Source organism: Muscardinus avellanarius (assembly GCF_963383645.1).
Source record: "Muscardinus avellanarius genome assembly, chromosome: 15".
Taxonomy (NCBI): Eukaryota; Metazoa; Chordata; class Mammalia; order Rodentia; family Gliridae; genus Muscardinus; species Muscardinus avellanarius.
The window spans coordinates 88,526,516-88,535,523 of record NC_137801.1 but is presented as its reverse complement, the minus strand read 5'-3'; positions in this window follow the sequence as shown (position 1 = coordinate 88,535,523).

The following is a 9,008-nucleotide window of genomic DNA, read 5'->3' as shown; positions in this document are numbered from 1 at the left end:
ACACACACACACACACACACACACACACACACACGCGCGCGCGCGCAAACACATTAGGATCTACACTATCACATTCAACGTTGCCCTGGATGTTTACTGGAAAAAACAAGAGACCAGAAGAAAATTACTATGTGGATTGGGCATGTGAAATAAAACCCGCAGCTTCTACGCAGGAAAAGCATCCCACTCCTAGCCCGCTGCAGGGGCAGCCACACTTCATACCACGTAACCCTGCAGCTCCCTCCCGGAGCCAGGCTAGGCCGCAGGTGAGCAGCACGCGAGTGGCCGGCAGGTGGAGGTGCGACCCAGCTCCTCAGATCACCTACTAATGAATGTCCAGCCTGCACAGTGGTGAGCGGGAAGGATATCCCAAGGCGCCAGAGCCGCCACGGGGCCGGGGAACCAGGTACCAAGGAGCCGAGCCCTCCAGCTCGGGGAAGCAGAAGTAGAAAGTTCCTGAGAAGTGGGGGGCAGTGCGGTCTCAGGTCACGTCCGGGGGAGCACTGCGGCACAGTCCCAATGTCCTTCCTGCCCTCGAGCTCCTCACCGAGAACACCTGCGGCCTCCACTTCCATGGAGACCCGTGTTATGTCCTCGGGGACTGCACTAGGGCCGGAGCCCTCCTGGGCTCTGTGGGGATCCCGTCAGCAGACCCTTCGCCTGAGCGAGCTGAGACCACCTCGCTTTCCCACTTGAAGAGTCTAACTAAAATGACACACTTGAGCCGGGCGTGGTGGGCGCGCTTGTCATCCCAGCATTCGGGAGGCTGAGACTGGAGGATCGCGGTTAGCGGACAGCCTCAGCCACTTAGTGAGGCCCTTTCACAACTCAGTGAGGCCCTGTTTCAAAGTAAAGAATAAAAATTAGGGCTGGGGGTGTAGATGGAGGTAGAATGTCCCCAGGCTCCATCCCCAGTGCCACAAAACACAATAATAATGATAATAAAATGACGCAGTGACAGCATTTCCAGGACTGGTGGGGAGTGGGGAGCTGGTGCGGTTGAGGAGAGGAGGAAGAAAATGTGCTTGTGGCTCACTGGCTGCTTTCTTGCAGTCGAGAGAACAGGGTCATTGGTCCTCGGGATCCACTCATCCATCGAGTCAACCAGCATTTACTTAGCACCTACTGTTTATACTCAGCACAAATCTGCAGGAAGCGTCCTTGTCCTCCAGAAGCAACAGCTTCTTCTCGCACACGGAACAGACAAGTAAATACCACTTCACTGCAGTAGGGGAGTGCTACAGAGACGTCAGGCGGACCGTGAGGACGTCACAGGGGAGCCAGGGACGCCCGCAGCTTCTTAGCAGAACTGGGATCTACAACAGCTTTAGCGTGGGGGACGAGGTGGGAAAACCTCAGGTTTTTCAAAATGAGGGAGGCCGGTGTCTATATGGAAAGGATTAACAACTGAAAGTAGCTTAGAAGAGCCAAAGTCTGGGCTGCGCGTAACGCTATGGAGAAGCTGGGGCTGGAGAAGTAGTGGGGGCCAGCGATACCCGGGCCGGCTCCCCATCAGTGCAGGCCGCTGAGGAATTTCATCACGGATGCCCAATCGTCAGGAAGGTCGCCGCAGGCCCAGGGGCCTTGAAACAGTCATCACTCGGTGTCTGTGGGGTATGGCGCTATGACGCAAATACCAAAACCAAAACCATACCTCCCAGCCTCCCCCACCACAACAGGGACGCTGGTGCTAGTGTGTTTGGCTAGTATGCGTGAGGCCCTGGGTTTGATCTCTGGCACCGCAACAAACCAACACACACACACACACACACACACACACACACACACGTGCAGTATTTGTTTCTACTCTATACAATCCTCCCATATACTTTACATCATCTCTAGCTTACACCTAATATAATGAAACACTCCCTGAATACTTGTCATGCCCTATTGTTTAGGAAATGATAAGAAAACAAAGGTCTGTACAGATACAATTGCTTTTGAATATTTTTAAGCTGTGGTTGGTTGAATTGGTGGATTCAGTAGCTGTGGCTACAGAGAGCTGACCCAGTTCTTTGACCCAGCAATTCTCCTGTCAGTTAGAAGCTTATTACAAGAAAACAAGTGAGAATATATATTTTACTAATCATCAGAACACTAACCTTTATTGAGGGCTATGTGCCAGGCAACTTTGTAAGCAGTTTATGTGTGTTACATGTATTATCTCATAGGTTTTTTGGGGTTTTTTTTTTTTTTTGAGGTACTGGGGATGAAGCCCAGGGCATTCTACCTCTGAGTTACACCCCAGCCCTATTTTTTTAGTCTTTATTTTGAAACAGAGTTTCACTGAGTTGCAAAAGGCCTAGGTAGCTGAGGCTGTCCACAAACCGCCAACCTCCTGTTTCAGCCTCCTGAATGCTGGGATTACAAGCCACCACACCTGGCCCTCATGGGTTTTTGAGATACGGCCTTGCTATACTGCCCAGGTTGGCACCAAACTCCTGGGGTGAAGCCATCGTCCTGCCTCGGGTGGGACTATGGTGCATGTTACCGCACCTGACTCCAGGTGCTACTGCTATTTAATCTTTACAGTAACAACAAAGTTGGAAGGATCCCAGACATTTACAATAGAAGACTTGGCTAAACAATGCACAGTCTAGTCGCCCCGCAATGGAATACTATTAAACATGCTGGTAACCATTAGCATTTACTCAACACTTGCTATTAGTGGTAAGTGCTTTTTAGAAGGATACTTTAATTCTAGCCCCATAAATCAGTGAAGTGGGTACTATTTTATAGACTAGGAAATTAGGACTTTGTAAGAGGTCAATACAGAATGTGAAACCAGGTCTGCTGGCAGCTTTCTTTCTTTTTTCTGGCAGGGGTACTGGGCATTGAACTCAGACACCTCTGAGGTCTACCCCCAGCCCTTTTTACTTTGGAATGAGGTATCACTAAATAGCCGAGGCTGGCTTCGAAGCTGTGCGATCCTCCTGTCTCAGCCTCCCAAGTACTGGGATTACTAGCATGCGCCACCACACCCGGCTCTGCCTTCTTTCTTTTTTCTGGCAGGGGTACTGGGTATTGAATCCAGGGTATTCACCTCTGAGGTCTACCCCCAGCCCTTTTTATTTTATTTTGTTAAATGAGGTCTCACTAAGCTCCTGAGGCTGCCCGGGAACCTGTGATCCGCCTGACCACCATGGCTGGCTTGCCCGGCCCGCCCGCCTCCTCTCCTCCGGGCGCTGCCCGCCGCTCCCTCCCCAAGAGCAGCGAGGGCTCCCTCTCAGTCGGCCTGGCGCTCTCGGGGTCTGCCCGCGTAAACCCCCCCCTCCTCGAAGCCGCGCCGCACCCCGGGGCGCCCCGCGGCCAGGCCCCGGGAGGCGCCTTCGGGGGAGGGAGGCTGGGCGTCCGCCGTCCCCGCTCACCGCCCGCAGGGGCGGCGAAGGCCCGCCCTCCCGCACTCCCCCGAGCGCGGGGAGCCCCGCTCCCGGCCGCGGCGCGCACCGGCTCCTCGCGGACGCAGCCCCGCAGCCCTCACCTCCCGCACCGAGCGCTCGAGACCCGGGGACACGGCGCCTCCGCAGGGCCGGAAGGCAACGCGCCTGCGCAGAGGCCCCGGCGCCCGCGCGGCCAATCAAAGCGCCGCCTTCATCTCCCAGCAGCCTCTGCGGCCGGCGCTTCGGGATGACGCAAGAGACCCGCGCATGCGCAGGCTCCCGAGAAAGCGACGGGCGGCGCCGAGCCTGGTGGAGCGTCAGTCTGGTCTCCTTTGGCCGGGTGCGGGGCGGTCAGGGGTACCTGAGGGACTTGGGGTCACCCTGAAGTACGCCTACGTGTGAGGTCGCGTTCCTCCAGGCCTCCGACTGTACAGTGGCCCGAAGAGATGCATCCCACGATCCCTGACCCTGGGGAGGACGGAGACACCTAACCTTCGGAAGAGATTTGTTTGTGCTGATCCACTTTTAGGAATTTGATTCTGAAATTTTGGCCAGAGGGGCTTGGGGTTTGGTTCTGAACACTGGGCTACGGCCAGAGGAAAGGTCTGTGCACCTATTTGCACCAGAAGAGGAGAAAGGCCCAGGTCCTTGTGTACTTAGCTGGAATGACTTCGCAAAGTCAGCACCCCAGCCTGGCTTTCTTGATGCTACTGGAAAGGCCCTGGTGGGAGGCATGGCAGGAATTCCAAATCCCAACTGATCCGGAATCGCCCTGAGGGCTTTAGACGACATGATGCCTGGGGCCCACCCCGAGGAAGACGGTGTGAAAGAGCCGGTGATTCCGTGTGCAGCTTAAGCTAAGGACCACCGAGCTACAGCTCCCGGGAAAATTGAAAATTAAGCAGAGAGATAAAAACCATACTGCAAGAACTGTATACTTTCACTACTTAATGTGCCTACTCTAAGCAAATATGAATAAGGCAGTTACTTCCTAAACGAACTCATGGCCCAGTGGGAAAGACACAATGTAAAGTTACAAGAGAATGCAGTATGTGCAGTGGGAGTGCAGTGGAGGAACTGATTAACCTCGGCAAGGAGGGGAGGCAAATACTTACTATAGCCGGCACATCTGACAGAGGAGTAATTACTTGCTTTAAAAAAAGTACCGTCGATGCAGAGAGAACGCAAAGAAAAAAGACTAAAAGATAAACCAAAGGGTCAGGAGCAAGATGAGCGGGGCCCAGTGGAGCACACCTGCAATCTCAGTACTTGGGAGCCTGAGACAGGAGGATTGCAAGTTCCAGGCCAGCCTCTGCAATTTAGGGAGACTCTGTTTAAAAATAAAACATAAAATGGGCTGGAGGTGTACCTCAGAGGGAGAGCATCCCCAGTACCCCCACCTCACAAAATTAATAATATGATAACTGGCTGGTACATAAAGTTTAGAGGCTGATTACAGTACCCAGGGTGTGGCACTTTATTAAAATCACTATATCTAAGACACATTTTCTTGCTGTTCCATTTGATGGCAGTTTTTGTCATTCATTTAGTCTTATACTGAGAAAGAAAACTGTGTGTTCCTAAATGGGTTTCCTACTAGAATTCCTCATCCATTGTAGACCCTAGGCTTTATTATTCCTGGGAGCTACCAAAGTGGAAGAGAACTCATACTGGAGAAAAGCCCTCTGGATGTGTGAGAGCCTTCAGCCAGAGTACATCTCTTGTTTTATAAGAGAGTCCACACTGGAGAGAAACCCTTCAAATGAATGTAGACGAGCCTTTGGCCATACTTCATCCCTTACTAAACATCAGAGAACTCATACTGGAGAAAAGTCCTCTGAATGCAGGGAATGTGGGAGAGCCTTCGGCCAGAGTTCATCTCTTGTTCTACCTTCTAGATCTCAAGCCAAAGAAAACACTACAAATGTAATAAATGTGGGAGAACCTTCAGTCAGAGTTTATCTCTCACTCAGCATTATAAACTACACACTGGAGAGAGACCCTACAAATGTAACAAACGTGGAAAGACCTTTGTTTATATTGCCTCTCTATTAAACATCAGAAAAGTCATGCTGGGGAAAAAATACCCTACGATTTTGGCGAATGTAGAAAGGCTTTCAACTGGAACACACATCCGAAATTTATATTAGAAAATGTTCCCTTAGCCGGGCGTGGTGGCGCACGCTTGTCATCCCCGCGCTTGGGAGGCGGAGACAGGAAGATCGCGCAGGTTCGAAGCCAGCCGCGTGCGCTGGCTTAGGAGACCCTGTTTCCAAATAAAAATGTAAAAATAGGTCTGGGAGTGTAGCCCGGAGGTAGAAGGGCTTCCAGGAACCCCAGTACCAAAAAAAAAAAAAAAAAAAGAAAAGAAAGAAAAAGAAAAGAAAATGTTCCCTTAAATGTAAAGTTTGTGGGAAGGTCTTCCATTGGAGGGCATATCTCATTTAACACCAGCAGTAGGCACGGAAGCGGAGTCCTTTCAGTCACACGCCTCTTACCAGACGCTAGAGAATCCAGACACGTGAGAAAACATGAAATAGATGTGGACACGTTTAGCCAGAGTAGTTACATTTGATTCACTAAAAAGGTCAGGTTGCTGGAGAAAGATTCTGAAGGTGTGGTGGTAAGTAAGGAAGAACCTCCGGGAACACTTCTTCCCTTAGTGAGCATGGAGAACAATACTAAGCAGGGCAAAGTCACCCTTAATCCCAGCTGCTCGGGAGGATGACGCTCAGTGGTGGAGACCTGGCCCAGCATGTGCGAAGTCCTGTGTTCAATCCCCAGTACACACACACACACACACACACACACACACACACACCAGATGAAAGCAGCGAATGTGGGGAGGTCTGCAATCAGAGAGACCAATCCAGTCCCCCTTATTCAGCATCAGAGGCTCTGACCTTGAGGAAAGCCCGTTGAATGTGGCGGACGTGGCATAGCCTTAGCCCAATTCCATCTGTCCGGGAGCCTCGGAGACCTCATCCTGTAGTCAGAACCCCGAGAATGTCCTTCACATGGGAAAGCCCCTGGTGAGGGTTCCACTCTTTTGCACACTGCGGAATCTGGACTAGAGCAACTTTTGGGGGGACAGTGGGTCCCCCAAGTTCCTCATCCTGCCATTCTAGAATTCGCTGGCTCCTGTGTTTAATCATTTTATGCTGCCTTATTTTAAACTTTCTATAAAAGAAAAGCACAGGCTGCAGGGGGACAGGATAATTGCCCGGCTCCTCTCCAGCTGCCCCAACTATTAAACATAATTTTCTCTAAATTATCATATCCAACTCTGAGACATGTTTGGAGAGAGACGCGTGAGACTTCTTATCGGTGGCAGCCTCCAGCAGCAGCTTTCCGCGGCAAGAGGACGGAACAAGTAGTATTCACTACACCAAGCCATTTCCACACACGTGTCTTTTTCTTATGACACCATGGGAATTTATTTCTAACATTGCTGAATTGGAAGGGGGGAGAAGATCACTAGCAGTGACTGACTCTGTCTAAAGATAAAAATTAAAAAAGGCTGGGGGTGTAGCTCAGTTGTAGAAAATCCCTGGGTTCAATCCCCAGTACCACAAGACCAAACATGTGCTTACCATATCTCGAGCAATTTTGGTGCTTGGTATTTATCCCTATGCCCACACCAAAACATGTGCAGGATGGGGAGATGTCCTGAAGAACTGAAGGCAGGGACTCGGAGATATCTGTATACCCAGGCTCATGGCAGCATTATTCCCAATAGCCCAAAGGCTGAGGTAACACAACTCTTCACTGACAGATGAATGGATATACACACACAAAGTGTGTGAAATGAAGTCTTAAAAAGGAAGGATATTCTGCCAAATGCTACCTGTGGATCCATGTGCTGTGTGAAATAACCCAGAAAAAAATACTGTAGGATTATGCTTATGTGAAGTATTCAGTCATACTAACTGAAACATAAAGTAGACTGGTGGTTGCCAGGGGCTGGGGAAGAGAGAATGGGAGTCATTATTATTATTATTACTTTTTTGTGGTACTACAGAATGAACCCAGGGGCATTCTACCTTTGAGTTATACGTCCAGCCCTGTTTTGTTTTGTTTTTTTTTACTTTATTTTGAAACACTAAGTTGCAGAGGGCCTCACTAAGTAGCTGAGGCTGGCCACAAACCTGGGATCCTCCTGTCTCAGCCTCCCACATATTGGGATTATAAGTGTGCACCACTACACCCAACTTCTATTTTACTTTTATTTAGAAATAGGGTCTTGCTGGGCGTGGTGGCGCACGCTTGTCATCCCCGCGCTTGGGAGGCAGAGACAGGAGGATCGCGCAGGTTCGAAGCCTGCTGCACGCATGGCTTAGGAGACCCTGTTTCCAAATAAAAAAATAGGTCTGGGAGTGTAGCCCGGAGGTAGAAGGGCTTCCAGGAACCCCAGTACCACCACCACCAAAAAAAAAAGAAAAAAGAAATAGGGTCTCATTAGGTTGATGAGAGTCTCACTACTTTCTCTTCTTGAACCTGTGATCCTCCTGTGTCAGCCTCCCAAATATTGTGATTACAGGTGTGTCGCCCAATGCCTGGCTGGGAGTTACTGTTTAATGGATAAGAGTTTCAGTTTTACAAGATGAAAAGATTCCCCACTTTCCATCAGATACTGGGGATCTGGGAATTGAACTCAGGTTCCATATCCCTACCTAGTCCTTTTAACTTTTTTTTTATTTTGAGAAAGGGTCTGGCTGAGTTGCTAAGGCTGGCCTTAAATCACCATCCTTCTGCCTCAGCCTTCCAACTACCTGGAATTACAGGCGGGTACCACTGTGCTTGGCATAGATAAAATGAGTTTTATGAATGGAAGACAGTAATGGTAGTACAACAATATGAAAAAAAAAGTCACTGAACTGCATTAAAAAGTGGTTAAGATGGTAAAGTTGACCAGTCAAGAGGCCCATCACCAGATAAATGGATCACAAAACTATGGGATATGTACACAATGGAATTTTACTCAGCCGTAAAGAAGAACAAAATGATGTCATTTGCAGGGAAATGGACGGAACTGGAGAGCATTATGCTACGCGAGATTAGTCAGTTACAAAGAGTAAAAACTTGGACGCTCTCCCTATATGCGTAAGCTAGATAGAAGAAGGGTCATAGGAGGAATGGTGGACGATGAAGGAGAAACCATAGACGAGCAGATAGGGTGACGTAACTGGGGGGGAGAAGAGGGAAATTCCCTAATGTACATGCTGTACACTCACAGACACACCAAAGTCAACCAGTAAGCCAAACCTGAGAAGGGGGAGGGATGGGATGGGGACTGGGGAAGGGTAGATGGGTGACGTGTGCAGGTAGGCCTCCACCTGTGCTCCATTAAGAGGTATGACTACAATGCACCCATAGAAAGTCAAAACAAATAAACAATGGTAAAGATTATGTGGTATGTATTTTGCTACAATTCTGACATTTTTAATGTCTAAAAGGAAATGTACATCAATGTTTATGGCAGCTTTGTTTGACACAGCCCCATATTGGAAGTAAACCAAATATGCCAGGATCGGTGACTGGTTAAAGACACAGAGGTACCAGGGACTACTGCTCAGCAATGAAAAGGAAAACCATAGACATCTTGAATAGGCGTCAAGAATATTA